This window comes from Mus pahari, chromosome X (genome assembly GCF_900095145.1).
Source record: "Mus pahari chromosome X, PAHARI_EIJ_v1.1, whole genome shotgun sequence".
In the NCBI taxonomy this organism is placed as follows: Eukaryota; Metazoa; Chordata; class Mammalia; order Rodentia; family Muridae; genus Mus; species Mus pahari.
Genome location: NC_034613.1, coordinates 6,252,003 through 6,271,326, shown reverse-complemented (window position 1 = coordinate 6,271,326; position 19,324 = coordinate 6,252,003). Strand labels below are relative to the sequence as shown.

Sequence of the window (19,324 nt, the reverse complement as noted above, 5' to 3'; positions counted from 1 at the left end):
ATATCAAGATTTTGAGACCAGAAACATGAAAGCCTGTCTCAAAAAGTCAACAACAAAAAGAAAACAAATAAAAAAAAATACTACCCCACCCTCAGGTGTACTTCCTTATCCTCTTTCAAAGAATTCAAATCTCTCAAAGCTAAATAACAGTCTTTCTCCATTCTCAGAATGGAGGAATTTATAAAATTCCTGATTACCTTCAACTGTCAAATAGAAGCTATGGGCTAGGAATATAGCTCAGTTGGTGTAGTACCTATCTGGTATCAGTACAGCCCTGGTTTAATACTCAGCACTGCATAAACCCTGCACGGCAATACACTCCTATAATCCCGGCATTCAGGAGGTAGGAGGTTTAAGGTCACATTCACCTACACAGTGAGTTACAGCATAGCCTGGTATACATAAAACTATGTCTCCAAAAAAAAAAAAAAAAAAAAAAAAAAAAAACTACTACTACAAAAAAGTAGAAACTGTCTTTAAAAAAAGAGAGTGTATGGGAAATAAAAGTCAAAAAGTGAATAGGACATTTTTTAAAGTGGGAAATAAAGTTATAAGAATGGCAAGAATGATGATGGATGTCTGTATTTCTAGCTACCTAAAAGACTACTTTTTTTTTTTTTTTTGGTTTTTCGAGACAGGGTTTCTCTGCATAGCCCTGACTGTCCTGGAACTTACTTGGTAGACCAGGCTGGCCTCGAACTCAGAAATCTGCCCGCCTCTGCTGGGATTAAAGGCCCGTGCCACCAGGCCGGGCTTAAAAGACTACATTTCATAATCAGAAAAAAAAAGTATAACACCCCGAAAGCTTTCCATCAAATATTAAATTATAGCTTATCTTGAAAGAGAACCTTTGATATTTTAAAATTTTATATCAAATGAAGTTTCACTGTATTTGATAATACAGTTTTCCAATTTAGCTAACATCACTGGCCTCCTTTCAAAATTGTATTGGCTCAAAGATTCTAATGCAGTAAATATGGAAACTTTTTTTTTAATATAGGGTGGGACAATTCTGTTTTTTTTAACCTTGTATTTTTATTACCTTGTATAATTCCTAATACACAGTACAATCCAGTAATAACTGGCATTTACTATATAATTGAACTTTAAGCACAAAGCGGAATATTCACTGTAATAGACCAATGAAGCAGGATATGGTAAAATTAATGGAATAATTCTCTTGGGGTAATTTCCTACCTGGGAACTTTTTAGTAGAAGCACACTCTAGGCCTCCACTGCAGACTAACTGAAATAAAGTCTGGGAATGAGCAGAGAAATTTTTGGACAAGCCCTCCAAGTCTGGGAACCACTTCTATAAACCGTATCAGGCAAAACCAGGGTGACAAACTATATCCAACCTCTTGGTTTGTTTTTTGTTCAACCTACAAGATTAAGAATGACAAAGAAAAAAAAATTAAAAAAAAGAAGATTAAGAATGACTTAACACAGAAATATTTGCAATCAACCAACAAAATACTATGTTATACTCCCAAACCAAGTTTTGCTTTTTCTCATTAGACCTATATTATACTTAATGTGTCTAGTTACATTTTTATTTCAACATACAATTTAATGTCCTCAATTTTGCCTTTTGGCCCACAAAGCCCAAACTATTATTATCTGATCTCTTATAGAAAAGGTTTGTCTAATCTTTCCTTTGACCTGAGTTATTATAAAAAAGAGCAACCCAATCGTTTTGCACTACTGTGCTCAGAAACAAACCACTCTGTTAAGGTTAGAATACAGGTCTAAACATCTACTGTCATGTTCTCTGGTGTCAAACAGACTCAAGAAACTCATAGAATTGAGAGTAAAGACAAGAAAAAGAGACCTGTAACCAACCACTAATATTTGTTGACTTTCAAAACACAAGGCACTAAGACAGGAATGGGAAGTGGTCCCCTTCTCTACCTTTTTACCCTGTCTTTCCCTTCATATTCAGAATGTACAGGTTGAGATTTAACATCCAAGACTAACAGCTCAAAATCATCTGAAGGAAAACAATTCCTTTGATAGCATTTGATTAACACGGTACTGTTAAAAGTTCACATAAATGATAAGTTAGAGAAAAAAATAAAAGTATAAGGTGTCATAAAATAAAGATGCATCTGTATGGAGGTTTAGTCCAATTCATTCCAGCAGAGATGGTGGGAGAAGTGGTCCAACCTGGCCATGCCATAAGTAGGGTTTGGTAGAGGGAGCAGGGCTTCAAAACAGACCTAGCTTGAAGGCTACTCTTTCTTGAGCATTTTACTGGCCTAGTGATCCTGGCTATCAGCCACTTCACTTCATTGCCTCAGTTTCTTGGGTGGTATAAGTAATGAACAAAAGTAATGGCAACAACAATCATTTATCCCACAATCTCAAGTCAGTGATACTTTGATATAAAATTAAAAATTAAGGCACTTTCAAATGCAGCTTGGTCTTCATGCAGGTCTCCCAAAAACTGAAGCAGAGGTTGTCCCTGAATCTGTTGCCTGCCTGTGGATCCTGTCCCCCTAACTGGACCAACTTGCCTGGCCTCAGGGGGAGAGAATGCACCTGCAGTAACCGGGTGTGCAGGTACAAGGACACCCAGGAAGGGCTCCCCATTCTCAGAGAAGGGGAGGGGAGATGGGGGGGGAAGATCTGTGTGAGGGGGTACTGGGAGGAGAAGCTGATATTGGGATGTAAAGTGAATAAATATAAAGGAACTTTCAATACAACAAAAATACTGACCTCTAGAAGATAAGCTAAATTATAAAATATAGAACATGAAAGTAAGGAGGACAACAATTTGGAAAAAGGATGAGAAAAGTAGGGGCAAGAACAGGTATAATGATCGAAGTACACAGTAACATTTAGAAATAATGAAATTCATTTTGTACAATAAGATACACTAATTTTTAAAAACTTAAGAGCAAATACAGTTTTGTTTTGGCTTTTTTTTTTTTTGAGACAAAGTCTTGCTATGTAGCTATGTAGACTAGTAGCTAGCTTTAAACTCAAGAGAACACTGGTCTTTGCCTCTGCCTCCCAAGTGTCGGAGTTAAAGGCTTGCAACACCATGCCAAGCTGAAGTTTTCCTATTCTTTTGTTCAAGGGTTAGCTAACCCTGCTAATAAACATTCAACTTTTTAAAAACTCATTTAGATTATCAGCCCTGTGACATTTATTTTTACAATTAGTCAAAAGAAAATGAATTTAGGGGCTGGAGAGATGGCTCAGCAGTTAAGAGCACTGACTGCTCTTCCAGAGGTCCGGAGTTCAAATCCCAGCAACCACATGGTGGCTCACAACCACCTGTAATGGGGTCTGATGCCCTCTTCTGCTGTGTCTGAAGACAGCTACAGTGTATTTGTATAAATAAAAATAATATAAAAAATAAAAGAATATGAATTTAACGAAAACCAGCCTGAGCAAGTCTGAGCGAGACCCTGTCTCAAAATAAAAAGTAAATAAAAGATGGAAGCTGGGCGTGGTGGCGCACGCCTTTAATCCCAGCAATCGGGAGGCAGGCGGATTTCTGAGTTCGAGGCCAGCCTGGTCTACAAAGTGAGTTCCAGGACAGCCAGGGCTGCACAGAGAAACCCTGCCTCAAAAAACCAAATAAATAAATAAATAAATAAATAAATAAATAAATAAATAAATAAATAAAGGAAGAATGGCATTGGAGATATATACAGGTTAGTGGCAAAGAGAACACTCGCTAAAGCATGTTCAAGGCCTGGTTTCAACCCCTGGTACTGCAAGCAAATCAAATAGGACCCCAATTTTGCCATTCAGGCAATCAATAATGTTGTAGGTGTACTGCAAATACTAAAAGGTAAAGGACAAAATCCCTGACCTTAATATCCATTAACTGATGAATGATGACAAAGGTATTGGTTTAAAAAACAACTGGTATTATTTCATTATAGAAATAGCTTCATGAAGAAGGTAATCTATATTATACATGCTATCTTGGTTATGTTTCTTCATCTCACTGGGCCATGTCCTTCTGTTCAGAAGGTCTAGTCTTAGCAGTACAATGGTGATACACACCTTTAAGCCCAGTACTGGGAAAGCAGAGGCAGGCAGATCTCAGAGTCTGAGGCCAGCCTGGTCTACAAAGCAAGTTTTATGACAACCAGGATTGTTACACAGAGAAACTCCTTTGTCTTGAAAAACAAAAAATAAAAGACTAGATTCATTGCAGAATTCATCGTAAAGGAACTATCAAGGCTCAGCAGTTAAGAGTACTTGCTCTTGCAGAGGACCTAGGTTTGGTTTCTAGCAAGCCACCTTGTTCCAAGAGATCCAATGTTTTCTTTTGGCCTTGAGGGAACAGAATCCATGTGTGCATTTAACACCCACATAAGATAGATGGATGGAGTGGGGTGACCCAAGTCTGAGTTCCAGGCCAGCCTGGTCTACACAGCAAGCTCCAGGCTAACCACGTGATTAATTGATTCATTCATTCATTCATTTTCTCTCTCCTCCCCCCCCCCCCGCTCGAACAAGTCAGGACTCCTCTAACTAGTGAAGGGAAATATCAAAATAGCAAATGCTCTTTAGTTATTGATTAATGTGAAGTTCCTTTTTTGCCTACATGCATGATCACCATGTACATGCTTGATGCTGAGAGATCAGAAGGCAGCGTTGGATTCTCTGAAACTAGAGTTATGGAAGATTGTGAATCACCATGTAGGTGATAGGAACTGAATCCAAGTCCCCTGAAAAAGTAATCATGGAACTATCTGCAGCAAAAGTATTTTCTAAAAATCTTGTTGAGGGCTGGTAAAATGGCTCAGTGGACAAAGAAAGGTGTATCTTGAGTTTCATTCCAGGGACCCAGATGGTGAAAGGTGAGAAAAGGAGTCCTTTCAAGTTGTCCTCTTGATTTCTACAAGAACTCCCTCCCTCATAAATAAATGAAACCAAATACAGAGAAATGACTATGTTTACCAAATAGGTATTAAAGTATACATGTGCCAGGCATTTTCTGAGAGCTAATCAATGAGTGACTTAGAAGTGAGTTTGTGTAGACAGAATCCACCAACCCAAAAGACCCTAAAAGCACATACACACCACACACAATTTTGAGACAGAATCTCCCTGCACTGTCCATCACCTCAATTCACAAGCAATGTTCCTGCCTCAGTCTCCCAAAAGCTGACAGGTATGAGCAGATCTGTGGGAAGACAACAACCAAAGCAACTAAACAAAATGAATAATACAAAGGCACACAATGTAGGAGAGTAGAGACTCAATTCCTAAAGCCCATATGGAAAGAATGCTCAAAGAATTCATTTCCAGCTGGGTATAACAGACTGGTATCCTAGCACTGGGAGGCAGAGGCAAGTGGGATCTATGGAGTTTAAGGCTAGCCTGGTCTATCTATCAAGTTCCAGACCAACCAAGGTTACACGCATGGTGAGACCCTGTCTCAAAAAAACCCAAAACCTCATTTACACTATCCTTGATACATCCTTCACTAGAGAAAATAAATTCAGACTATGTTATTTTAAAGAAACTGAAAATAAGACAATCCCATTGGTTTAAAGGTCTACTGCTTATATCTACCTAAATCAGTTTCTATGACACACATAAAAATGATGCCAATGAGAGCCTAGGAGGGACTTTAGAGATAACTAATCTGGCACCTCTCCTTTTATACAATAGTATTTTCCTAGGACACAGCAAATACCAAATAATTATCTGTGATAGATAAAAATAGCCAATGCATTAAAACACATTAAAAACATTAACTCTGGGGCCAGACACCTTAATTAAGAAGGTTCCCAAAACTCATGAATGTGTGAAATAATATATTTGAGTCATACCTGTGCAATCACCGTCTCATATACCTAATCAATCTAAATGCTGAACTTCTCCCTATATTTGAGTTCAAGTCAGAAATTTTTGATTGACAAAATTAGGTTCAAGTATATTGCTAACAAAACACAAAATGCACAGGACTGCAAATCCTCCCTTTTCCCTAAAATGAACTGCAAAATAACTTTCTTGTCCTGGGTTGCCAAGACAGAACTCTAATCATTAAGCTTATACTCCAAGTACATTTTACTTTGCCCTCCTCCTTTTTTTCCTTTAAATGCTCAGTTTCTGCTTCAAACTTTACCTGTAATCTACAGAATAAGACCAAGACAAACATACTTTGAAAATGTTCCACAAATGATTCTGACACGCAGTTGAGACAGAGAAACAACTGTTTGGGCAATCACCCAGAATAAAATTGGAAACTTCTCAGTGTGGCATGGCAGGTCTATACTCTCATGTACTTAGGAGGCTGAGGCCAATCTGTGCTTCATAGGGAACCAGTCTGAAAACACCAAACAACCAAAAGCCATTTGCTGAATACACATGTAAGGTATATATGTACCTATGATGGGTAGAGGACTCAGCATAGGTGTGCTTGAAATAGAAATTTTAATCATTTCTCAGCCTTTTGGCAAAGATCAAGTATAATTTTAGGTAAATATGTCATGTTTACAATACAATACTTTCCAATTATATTTTCCCTAAAAATATACTAGTCATTTTAGCACCAGTAACATGTCAGAAAATGTCATAGTCTTTTTTTTTTTTTCCTACATAAGAAAATTCGGACCCAGATGATGTACCAGCAAATACCTGCAATCCCAGCACTTGGAAGGCAGAGGCAGAAGATTGGTTTAAAGTCACTTTTGGCTATACAGCCAGTTTGTATCCAGCCTAGGTTTGTGAGCTCCTGTCCCAAAACACAGAAACATAAATAATACAAAAGAACTTTAAAAACCACTAAAATTCCATTTTCTAAAATTCACTAAAAATATTTGAGAATTCTTATATCACGTTAAGAATTATTATAGATGGGCTGGAGAGATGACTCAGAGGAAAAGAGCACTGACTGCTCTTCCAGAGGTCCTGAGTTCAAATCCCAGCAACCACATGGTGGCTCACAACCATTCACAACTATCTATGATGGGATCTGATGCCCTCTTCTGGTGTGTCTGAAGAGAGTGATAGTGTATTCATATATATAAAGTAAATAAATCTTTTTAAAAAAAAGAATGATCATAGAGATAAGAAATGTAACTTGGTGGTAGCACTTAACTGCCCTAGCAATCATGAGGTCCTAAGGAAACAAGGCACATAAACCCAACATCTGTTGTGGCTGTTTTCATTCCATAATTATCAACCAACACTACAAAAATGCTGAAAGAAACCCTAAGTCTTAATTTTTTTTACTGAAAGTAAAATTTTAAATTAAATGAAATTCTGAGTTCTCAAACTGGAATTACAATTTCACTGTATGTTGAGATAATATGAATTCCTAAGAAACCTATTTCAGGAATGTAAAAGTTGCCTAGTATTATTTTAGTCATAAAGTCACTAACTAATAACCTATTACCCTGAACATGTTAGTAGAGGTATGGAAGACACCTATTTGTTCTATTTTCCATGGCCAATCAAGCTAATTTTCAAGTATCGATTTTGATAATCTCAAAAATAAAACTAATCTAAAGCTACTCTGTTACAGTCAACAAACTAAAGGCTCTAACTTTCTTTTAAAATAGTAGTTAGTATCATTTCTCTAATATGGCATTTAAAGTACCACTAGCTAAGTATGACAGATGGCAGGCCCTTCACTGGTATAATAACAATAATACCTATATAATGTAATAAATGAGAATTTTTAAGTGATTAACAGTGTAACTAATACTAAATAAGTGCTAATTATGCTGAAAATGGAAAGCAGTTAGAAAAAGCTCCATTTTCATATTTATCTATAAAAGTTCTATAATAATATGCAACAGCTCCAGTTTTAACTCTGATACAGTATCATAATCATTCATAGTACTCTTAAAATATTGCTTTTATTCAGTCCAATATCAGATAAACAACAAAACCTCTCACAAGTGAGTCTAACTAACATCCAGAGTATGAAGTAAATCCCTCCCAAACACTTGTAAAAACACAAGACAGCAACAAATAACCCGGTTCTCAAAGATGCAGATCCTAAAACAATGAAAGGGAAACTTGTTTTTCAATTTCAAGATTCAGAAAACTTATCAGCAAGAAAAGAAACATAATATGCAAAATAAAAGTATTGTGTGTTTTTAAAATAAAGTTCAAGTAGTTCAACAACCACAAAATATTTCACTTCATAGGGGATCAAAGACTAATCCATATATATACATATGTATGTGTGTTTTTAAAAAAAAAATTATTTAATGTCAATGTCTTCTGATATACCAGAAGAGGGCATCAGATCCTATTACCGATGTTTGTGAGCCAACATGTGGTTGCTAGGAATTGAACTAAGAACCTCTGGAAGACCAGTCTGTGCTCTTAACCACTGAGCCATCAGTTCTCCAGCCCATGTGGGTTAATTTTAAATTAGTGGTCGTGTGTGTAGGTCAGAGGGGTGTCAGATCCCCTGGAACTGGAGTTACAGTCTGTGGGCTGCCTGATGTGGACATTAGAACTCCAACTTGGATTCTCTGCAAGAACAGTATGTACTCGTAACTACTGAGCCGTTTTTCCAGCCCCAGACACCACTATATATTTCAAATAATTTTCTCACCTGCTTTAAACAAAGACTGGCTCCAATAATAAAATTCTAGAAATATAAAAACTTTAAAAATTGGTCCATTAAATAGAAAAAAATATTTTTGGTTGTGAGCCTAGCCTTTAACGGCTGAGCCATCTCTCCAGCCCTGCATGCCTTTAATCCCAGGACTCAGGAGGCAGAGGCAGGCGGATTTTGAGTTCGAGGCCAGCCTGGTCTACAAAGTGAGTTCCAGGACAACCAGAACTATACAGAGAAACCCTGTCTCAAAAAAAAAAAAAAAGAAAAAAGAAAAAAAATAAATGAATAGAATGTTTTCATGTGTCTAACTCATCAATAACTAAATGACTGGCATATGACAAACATCTGTAAGTAGCTTTATTAAAATTATGTCAAAAAATAATTTGAAAAGCCACCACTAAATTACTTTTCTAGAGATTATCAGGAAATGTATTTCAAGATGCTAAAAGACAAAAGAACCAAAGTAAATCCTACTGGATGGAGCATTCCACTGATAGGCAGGAAATGAAGGGATCCCTATGAAATGGTCCATAATTTAAGGAGGAAATCTCTTCAAAGTTACTTTCAGAAAAAGAAAAAAAAAGATTCTTGTCCATGCTGTTCTGGTCCTTAACCCTTCCAGAAAGTCCCTTAGATTCTACCAAGGTCAGCAGCAAACAAAAGGAAGAAACAGCAGAACATTAAGATAACAGCGTATTTCTGTAGAGGAGATTGGAGGGGGGGTAAGAAAAAGCATGAAGACATTCATATACCTTAAAAGACCGAGTTTTCAAAACATACTTTTTCTTATTTTCACCCTTGAAACATTAAATTCCAAATACTTCCGGCTTTCATTCTACCCAAACACCGGAACAATAAAGTATAAAGGGTTAAAGTCACAAGTATGACAAAGCAAGTAAGTTTAAAAATTGCAAAAATAAATGTTGCTATCTCTGTATATTTAATACCTAAATCTTCTAAGAATTGGAAGACATTTTGCTGAAGCCAAAATGGCAGCCTGATGATTCAGTAGACTAGAAGGATCTAAAGAGTTTGTAGTCTCTATTTTTAATTAAGCTCAAGTGTCAAACCTTGTCATGGCTAACCAATCCTTATAATAAATGAAGCTAATGAGCTTTTTTATTACTGGCTGCAGAGTTCCCATGTAAGTACACCCAAAATAATTCTTCGTAAGTCAAATTATACAAAGAAAAGAGATGAAAGGCTGGTGGGTTTTAAGGTTAAAAAAATTACTTCGAAAGCCTCTCCTACCAAGAGAAACATAAAAATATTACCAAAACCCCACAATTCCTTCATTTACGATCAACGACCCTCTCTGGCAATTACACACACCTGTAAACTGTGGCTGTGAAAATTCAATTAACGGTGTTAACTACACAACTTTCAAAATAATAATTTAAGCACGTCGTATCTGAAAATCTTATCATTACAGAAGAAATGCAAACAGTAACAAAACCCCCAGCTTCGCACCTGTTTAACTTAATATTTCACAATGAATGAAAAACAAGCCATTTATCAAGCCTGCAGCCTCGGATCACCAGCATCTCAAGGTTTTAGTAGTCACAAATTTGCACATACTAGTATTTCCTTTCTTCGTCTTCGTTTTGCTCTCCTTGTTCAGGAACAGCTAAAAATACAAAGGTGGTCGGTCTACTCTCGCTTGGAGGCGATTTCGGCATCCAAACATCCTTCCGGGCCTTTGGCCGCGAGCAGCCCGAGCAGGGCGAGGGAGGTGTGGGGGAGCGATAACCGGCTCGGCCTTCCCAGGGCACGGGGCCGCCGAGCGACTGCGGGTTATCGCGGGAGGGCGGCGAGGCGGCCAACTCGTCCGCGATAGCCAGGCATCGCCAGGGCCTAGCGCTCCAGCTCCAAATCACTCCACCTCAGTAATGGCGTTCGGTGTCAAGTGGAACAGGCCGAGGGCGTCCGCGGCCGGGTTAAGGGGCGCGCGAACCGTCCCCGTCCCCGCCCCCGCCCCGGCGCGCCCGCCCGCGCGCGCTCCCGGCCGACCTCCCTCACGGGTGGAGGGGCGGCACGGCGCGCCGGAGTCTCCATCCTCCTCCTCCTCCTCCTCCTCTCCACTCCACTCAGGCCGGGAAGGGGGAGGACGGGGGAGGGCCGGAGCCGTCAGCCATTTTCCCTGCCAGTCCAAAACACACACGCACACACAGCGCCACGCTCACTCACACGCACGGACACACGCTCTCGGGCCGCCGGCCGCGCGCACCACGGAGGCTCGCGCGCGTCCGAGACGGCCCGGGCTTGGGGAGATCCCCCCACCCCGGCAGGCAGCGGCTCCCTAGGGGAGGGAGCGCTTACGCACACACACACCCCCTCGCGCCGTCCTCCCCAGCCCTCCGGCCAGCCTTAGGCCCCGGCCAGGCGAGGCGAGCGGCTCGGGCGCCGCAGGGCTCCGTACTCACCAAACACAACCCCGGGAGTCTCCTACGAAGCGGGACACGCGGAGGCGGGAGACGAGATGCAAAAGCTCGATCCCAGGACCGGGCCTAACCTGGGAGCATCCCAAGCCGGGGGCTGGCGAGGGACAAAAATATCAGAGGCTGCGGATGGCGGGCGGGCTCGCGGCACTCGACGCGTACCGACCAGGGGTCGGGCCCTCACCCTGGCCGCCCTGGGGCTGCAGCGGTGAGCACGGCCGCCGCCTCCCTCTCGGCCGCCGCAGCCCTCTTCCCCCTTCTCCCCCTCAGGCTGGGGCGCTGAGCTCAGACAAGCTCCGGGCGGTGCGTTTCTCCTGCGTCACCTCCTCCTGCTCCTCCTCCTGCAGCGGCAGTTTCACCTTCCCCTAGTCGCCGCCTCTGTCCCCCCACTCCGGGCCTGCTCGCTTAGCTAAGGCTCCTCTCCTCACTCCCGTCACCCACCCCAAGCCCTGGGGCGGTAAAGGCGGCCGCCTCCCTGGAGGGCGAGGCGGCGGCGGCCGGCTCCCGCGAGGCCTGGGAGCCGGTGCGGGCAGGGAGGGGGTTCGCAGGGACAGGGAGGAGGGCCCCGATAGGCCGTTTACCGAGAGCTTGCGGCTCCGCCGGTGGCGGAGTCTAGCTTCCGCAGCCTTGGGTACCACAGCCTCGTCAATATGGCGGACCCAACAAATCAAGACAAGACAAAAAGAAAAAGAAAGAAAACCCGCACGGCCAGTGGCAGTGGCGGTGGCGGAGTCTGAGGCGGCGGCGACGGCGGCGGCGGTGGCGGCGGCAGCAACAGCAGCGGCGGCGGCGCAGACTCCCACTCGTCTCAGCGCCGCCCAGGGCTCAGAGCTTCTCCGCCCCCATCAGGGTCCTCCCCCTCCGAGCCCCGCCCCTCAGCGCTCGGCCCGGCCCCTCCCCCGCCCACCCCGCTCGGGGCCAGCTGCTCCTCTCCCCCGCCACCTCTGGCTGGTGAGGGAACGAGAGGAAGAGCGCTGGGAGCCACTAGGGGGCCCAGGCGAGGCCGCGGACGCCTGGAACACCGCGAACTGGGTGGGGGAGGGGAAGACAATGCTAGGAAAGAGCATACCGTCGCTTCCGGACGGCCCCTCCAGGGGGTCATGCGAGGGAGCCAGAGACCCTTACATACCCCTCAGCTAGGGGACCGATCCAAGAGCAGACGAAGGACCCCGACCACTCCGAAGAGGAGGGGGGGGTGGGGGAAGGGAGAGGTCTGGCAAGCGGCCTGGGGACTGACTGTCGGGAATGGCAGGGATGTGGACAGGAGAGGGTTAAACACGCAAGCTACAGCCGCGTCGCCTAGTTTGACTAGGGCTGCTTGTTTTTGTTCCATTGTGAACCATGGCCCCACCATACAGTGCCCGGATGGTGACGTCACCGGCCTCCCCCTTTTCCGGGATGGTGTCGGAGGATGGGGGTGGGGGTTGACGGAAAGACGAGATTCCTGGGTCCCGGTGCTAGGCGTTTGCACCCGCGTTTCTTGAGGGTCTTGACTGTGCAGCTGACCTATGTCACGTGACACGAGGATAGGACAGGCCACAGAGCAGTGGTGCCAGGTCTTGAGGGTTTGGCCACCTGCACCCAGCCGATAGGGGGAAGGTGTGGCTTGAACTCCAGAGCGGGGGGGGGGGGCGGGGGGCTGCTTCCCACTCCACTTTGAGGGAGGCGCTTTAAGCAGCTCATTCACACGATCCTGCAGCATCAGTACCTAAAAGCATTTCGTCAGTCTTAAAGGCATAGTGACTGGGACTGAAGACATTTTGGACACCGGAATCCTTACAACAGTAAAGAGAAAAAATTATATACAATCCTAGACTCCTTAGGTACTCGGTCATACTAAATGTAGCAAAATGAACTTCTATTGCCATATCATCAACACCATTCAGTGTGAGAACCTGGGAGGGACTTATGAACCCATCCGCTATGTCAGGGACTATTTTCTGCATATTGAGAATCCGTACTACAAGCTGCGGAGGAAAAACTTAACAGCAATCTCAAACGCTGGTAGGTTTGAAACAATTCTATAATTTACCTAAAATTCACAAATGAAGAGAAAATAAATACAATTACTGATCGATATTTTATTTTTACTTAAAAATGCCTGTTGACAGCAAACAGGCTATGAAGTCAATTATATTTCATGTAGGATAGTTGAACTTACGCTATAAACACAGTCATTTCTTTTAAAAACATTTTTTCTATTTATTTCATATATGTGAGTACACTGTAGCTGTCTTCAGACACACCAGAAGGCGGCATTGGATCCCATTACAAATGGCTGTGAGCCACTATGTGGTTGCTGGGGATTGAACTCAGGACCTCTGGAAGAGCAATCAGTGCTCTTAACTGCTGAGCCATCTCTCTAGCCCAACACAATCATTTCTAATAAAGGAATGTTAAATGGAATCCCAAAGAATTTAGGTGACAGCACGTTACCGGTGTAATTTTTTAAAACCATTTCTCTATACAGCACAAGACTGTTTTCACCACAAAACTAATAGCTTACCCTAAACACATTATTTATAGTCCTTATATAACTCTTACCACATGCAATCTTGTTTATATAATTATTTCTGTGCGTGCTTTCCCTTGCTTATGGAGCCTCCAGAGAGAGCCTACCAACCATGTAACACTCTTCATTTGCTAAGTACATGGTACGGTGGGTTTTATTTAATCCTCAGAACCCTCGGAAACAAACGGATAGGTATTTCTAGCCTCGATTTTAGATAGGAAAACAAAACAGGTAAATCATCAGTTTAAGATCAACAAGACTGGTAAGTACATGTAGTTCTTTTAGCCATATCTAAAGTGCATCCTTAACAGAAATGTCCACAGTAGCCAATTCTATTCAGCATTATACTTGAGGTTCTACTCAGAGAAGGAAAAGAAATGAAAGATACCCAGATAAGAAAGGAACAATTAAAACTTTCTTGCAAATAACATAATCTTATTCAGGGAAAACCCTAGGTAATTCAATATTAAAAAACAATAAAAAAATACATGATTTTTTTAAACAAGACTAAGGTTAGAGATCTGTCTACCTCCATTCATCCTCTCAAAAAAAAGCTATCACATTATACCCTATAAATATGATTACTATGTGTCAATTTAAAATAACAATCTAACTCTTTTTAGACAACCAACAGAATGGTTTTTTTAAAGTTTCTGTAAATCATTTATCTAATAAGGAATTAACATCCACAATATTAATTTCAACTCAACAGCAAAACAAAACCCTTCAATAAAGAAGTAAGCAAAAGGGTCTAGAGTGACTTCTAGGACATCCAGGACTACACAGAAAAACTCTGCCCAAAATACCAGCAAAACCAAAAACAAACCAAAACAAACAAAAACAAAAACAAACCAAAAGGGGCTGGTGAGATGGCTCAGTGGGTAAAGGTACTTGCTATGAAGCCTGACAACCTGAGTTTGATCCTTGGAGCCCACATGGTGGAAGAAGTAAATAGGCTCCTTCAAGTTGTCCTCTGAACTCTTGTAATGCATGTACACACACACATACACACACACACACACACACACACAATTTTAAAAATGTAAAAACTAAGCAAAGGGAAGTGAGTAGAAGGCAGTTACAGTTGTCTGTAATCCCAGCATGGCAGAGGCAGAGGCAGAGGGGCAGAGAGGGAGGCAGAGAGGCAGAGGCAGAGAGGCAGAGGCAGAGAGGCAGAGGCAGAGAGGCAGAGAGGCAGAGAGGCAGAGAGGCAGAGAGGCAGAGAGGCAGAGGCAGGACAATGTTCAGTTTGAGTCCAGCCTGGGTTATATAGTCAAACTCTATCTCAAAAAGGTAAAATTAAAATTTTAAAATGAAAATAGGCAAAGGATTTAAACACACATTCATCGAATATGTGAATGGCCAATAAATACATGAAAAAAATAAATACCTAACATGGTCATTCATTAGAGAAATGCAAATCAAAACCATGTGAGATAACACTTCGTAGTCATTAAAAATACTATTGCAGAAAAAACAAGCTATCTAGCAAGGAGATAATGAGTGCCCAAATGCAGAGAAATTGAAATTCTACATTGCTGGTGGAGCTGCTACTGAAAGCCATAAGGCAGATCTTAAAAAAACAAACAAACATAACATTACTAATTCTAATTCTAGATAAAGCCCAAAGAACTGAAAGCAGGGACCCAAACAAATGCTTGTATACCAAAGTTCATAGTCACAATAGCCAAATGTAGGAACCACCCAAATGTTGAGTAGATGAATGGATAAACAAAATGTGCAAGACATGTACAATGAATGTTACTCATCCTTAAAAAGGAATGAGCCTCTGACAGACACTAGAACATACATGAACCTTGGAAACATACTGAGTAAAATAAGCGGGACACAAAAGCTCCCATGTGATTTCACCGCTATACCAAGAATAGACAAAGTAGGATAGAAGCTGCTGGAGCAGGAGGGGTAAGGATGGGAGCTTCGGTTTTAGGGACATGGGATTTCCATGGAGATGACAAAAATGGTACAATATTGTTAATGCACTTAATGCCACAGTACAGCACAGTTAAGGTAATTACAATGGTAAATTTTAGGTATGTTCTATTTACTATGTATTTTTAAGGGTGAAAGGCTAAGGGTGCACCTCAGTAATGCCTAGTACAAGTGAGGCTCTGGAGTCAATCCTCAGAGTTCTCCCACCCCCATTCAAAGAGGAAAATATTCCAATCAAATATTGGTAATTTTCTATGGGATCTACATATTCTACTCTTAGCAGCACCTCTAGTTTTAAGTCTTAGTTGTCCAAGCTACTCCCCAGGAGGACGTGTACATTTGGCTCCCAGGCTGGGTATGGCTACAGGATTGGCCTCTGTGACATCTTATATTCAGTTCATGAGTCAGGAAAAGTAAGTCCAACGCCACAGGATAACTGAAATGAAAACTCACTGTATGCAAGCCCTTCCTTCTCACGCCCTTTCTCTTGCTTTCTCTTTTCTAACACTTGTCCTTTCAGGTTGAAGACTGTGATTATTTTTTAACTTCCTGGTTCTTTACCATCAGGACAGAACTTTATTATATTCTATTTCCTCATAAAATTTCCCATTGCATTCTATCCCCTCCCCAACTCAACCCCAAAAAATATTTGCTAAGTATATTCATTGCTTACTAGCATACATCCTGAAATGTAGGCTTTTTTGAGGACAAATTTCAAAGAAGTTCTGTAGGCAAGAGGTTAAATGTTTCTCCCCATAAAAAAAAATCTCTCATTAGAAATGATCTGTTGGGGGCTGAAGAGATGGCTCAGGTCAAGGGCACTGAGAGGTCTTCCAGAGGTCCTGAGTTCAATTCCCAGCAACTACACGGTGGCTCAAAACCATCTGTAATGGGATCTCATGCCCTCTTCTGATGTGTCTGAAGACAGCAACTGTGTACTCACATAATTTAAAACAAAAACAAAACAAAACAAAACAAAAATAAAAAAAATGATCTGTCCATCTTGCTCTGACGGTGCCTCTCTGAAACTAACCTATTTGTAGTCAAGAACTTGGATATAATGTCCAGCAAGAACACCAAGAATAACCCTGGTGTTGGATCATCTCTGTGTCTCAGGGATATACACACAAAGGAGACATGTCCTATACTTGCCTACTTGAGAGAGTTAAAGTAAATGCTTTAATCCTAGTATCTAAACCAGCAGTCACCAATGAATATCATAGGCATTACAAGGAAAGCATCAAGGCTAAGCTAGTTTACGCTTATTATAAGTCAACGAATATTTAAGATTATTAAATATGGGGGACTGGAGAGATGGCTCAGCGGTTAAGAGCACTGACTGCTCTTCCAGAGGTCCTGAGTTTAAATCCCAGCAACCACATGGTGGCTCACAACCATCTGTGATGAGATCTGATGCCCTCTTCTGGTGTGTCTGAAGACAGCTACAGTGTACTCATCATAAAATAAATAAATATATCTTTTAAAAAAGATTATTAAATATGTCTTGAGAGTTTAGTTTATATATGAAATAGGATAGTTGTCTCAAATTTCATAATAAAGCCTTAATATATTTGATATTAAGTTTTGAAACCAAACAGAAATTTCTAAACTATTCACAAGAAAGCCATTTTAATCAATCGTGTTTTCCTCTCCTGGATTTTATGCTATTTTCATTTTTTCATCTATTTACAACTTGTAATTAGTGGTGATTCCTTTTTTGTTGTAAATATTCTCTTTTCTCTTTTGTATTTTAATTTTGAAAAGTTTGCAGAAAGCTTCCTAGATTGTGTCAGATTTCACGAAGCCCAGGGTTTCCCCCATTATCTCATTAGAAACTCTGAATCAAGCCTGGCAGTGGTGGCACACACCTTTAATCCCAGCACAGAGGCTGAGGCAGGCAAATGTCTGAGTTCCAGAGCAGCCTGGTGTACAGAGTGAGTTCCAGAAAAGCTAAGGCTACAGAGGGAAACTGTCTTTCAAGGAAGGAAAGAAAGGTGGTGGGCTTGGGGGGACGACAGGACACTGACTGGGGTGCCAGCATCCATTTCTCTCTGCTTCCTGAGTGTGGATGTCTCAAGCTGCCTCAAGCATCATGATAGATACATAGTACAACAATGAGCCGACATAAACTCTTCTTTCCTTAAGTTGGCTTTGCTAACTCTTTTGTCATAGAAATAAGAAAAATAATTCAGTGCCTATGCAGTTTGTGCATATTTTTGTGATAGCTTCTTCCAGTGAATGCACAACACAGAGTTGTTTACAGCAACCTTTTAAAAGCCAAGAAAAGCACAATGCACACACATGTAACAAGATGACATAGTTTTCGCCTTGATTTTCTTCCTTCCTTCCTTCCTTCCTTCCTTCCTTCCTTCCTTCCTTCCTTCCTTCCTTCCTTCCTTCCCTCCCTCCCTCCCTTCTTTCTTCTTTCTTTTATTTTCTTTTCTTTTTTCTTTTCTTTTCTCTTTCTTTCTTTCTTTCTTTCTTTCTTTCTTTCTTTCTTTCTTTCTTTCTTTCTTTCTTTTTCTTTCTCTTCTATTGGCTTCGAGACAGGGGGTCTCTCTATAGCCCTAGCTGTCCTGAACTTCACTATGTAGACAGACTAGTCTCAAACTTACAGAGCTCCATCAACCTCTGCCTCTTGAGTGCTGGGATTAAAAGTATGGGCCACCATGACCAGCTCACCTTGGTTTTCAATCTGTCAGTGCCCCAAGCCTGTGGGGGGAAACTGCATGGCTCTGCAGGTTGCCCAAAAGGGTCCACATGTAGGAACAAAAACAGAGGACTCACAAGGCAGCAGGCCAGACTACCAAAGAAAAGAAGCCACGGAAAAGCACAGGTGACAAACACCTATTTCACTAACACGTTGCTTTTCAAACTGTTGATACTCTAAAGCAGATTCCTTGGTTAATTAACACCATACCATCGTTAATAATAAGTGATTTCTTCCTTTAAGAATGAGCACTTCCTTGCCAGGCACTGGCGGCACACGCCTTTAATCCCAGCACTTGGGAGGCAGAGGCAGGCAGATTTCTGAGTTCCAGGACAGCCTGGTCTACAGAGTGAGTTCCAGGACAGCCAGGGCTACACAGAGAAACCCTGTCTCGAAAAAAAAAAAAAAAAAAAAAAAAGAATGAGCACTTCCAGTTGTGCTCTCTATGTTAGATTTATCTGTATCTGGCTATTGTGCAGTTAGCACCAGAGACTAGATAGCTCTAGGCATTCAAGATTTGAAAATTGAGACCTGAAAAGGCTGGCTGAATCCCAGAGCTCACTCACCCCCCCCAACAGGAAAAGTCAGTTAATATTTGTCCAGTGAGTCTATGGTCTTCATTTAAAGTGTTAGGAGACTCCTTTGCTTTACATTATGGGGATCTTTGGAGGTTCTGCTTAAATGTGAAAGGTTTGTCTAGTTTGTGCAAATCACCATAGTGTAAAATTATTAGATCTTTTTGTGTTTTTCTTATAAGCAAAGCGTAACTCTGTGTTGCTCTAAGAAGTACAGCTTTCTCCAGTGTGAGAGGGTATCACATAATTACACAGGTTACACCTACTCCTGGCCCTATCATGTCTTAGTAACTCCAGTTCCTCACAAGGGTATAGCTCAGATACTTGTCTGGAGTGTTCTGAATTTTGCAGATCTTCCCTATTGACAATAGAAGCCTCCTAAGTTTATTGTACACAGAAAACCAACATGATTCTATTAATCTTTTTCATATCAAAACATGATATCCTACAGGACCGATGTCTTGATCTTTTAGCTAGCTTTGTCATTCGGAAAACAAGAAAAAGTCTGGGGCTGAAGAAATGGCTCAGCATCAGAACACTTGCTGCTCTTACTGACGACCAGATTCACTTCCCAAGCACCCACAT

General features: G+C 41.6%; 1 protein-coding gene across 11 annotated transcripts in view; it reads right to left on the bottom strand.

The window, feature by feature from the left end:
* The window catches only part of Usp9x (ubiquitin specific peptidase 9 X-linked), a 132,066-nt gene that overhangs the window by 84,600 nt on the left and 28,142 nt on the right, over window positions 1–19,324 (bottom strand). For 2 of the 11 annotated variants that reach the window (XM_029534224.1, XM_029534233.1), the window contains exons 1-2: window positions 11,574–11,743; window positions 10,978–11,089 (exon numbers count right to left, since the gene is read on the bottom strand). The exons of 2 other annotated variants lie outside the window; for them this stretch is intronic. The gene's annotated coding sequence lies outside the window, so the exon portion shown is untranslated. 7 more of the 11 variants (XM_029534229.1, XM_029534227.1, XM_029534230.1 and 4 more) reach the window with 7 other exon arrangements.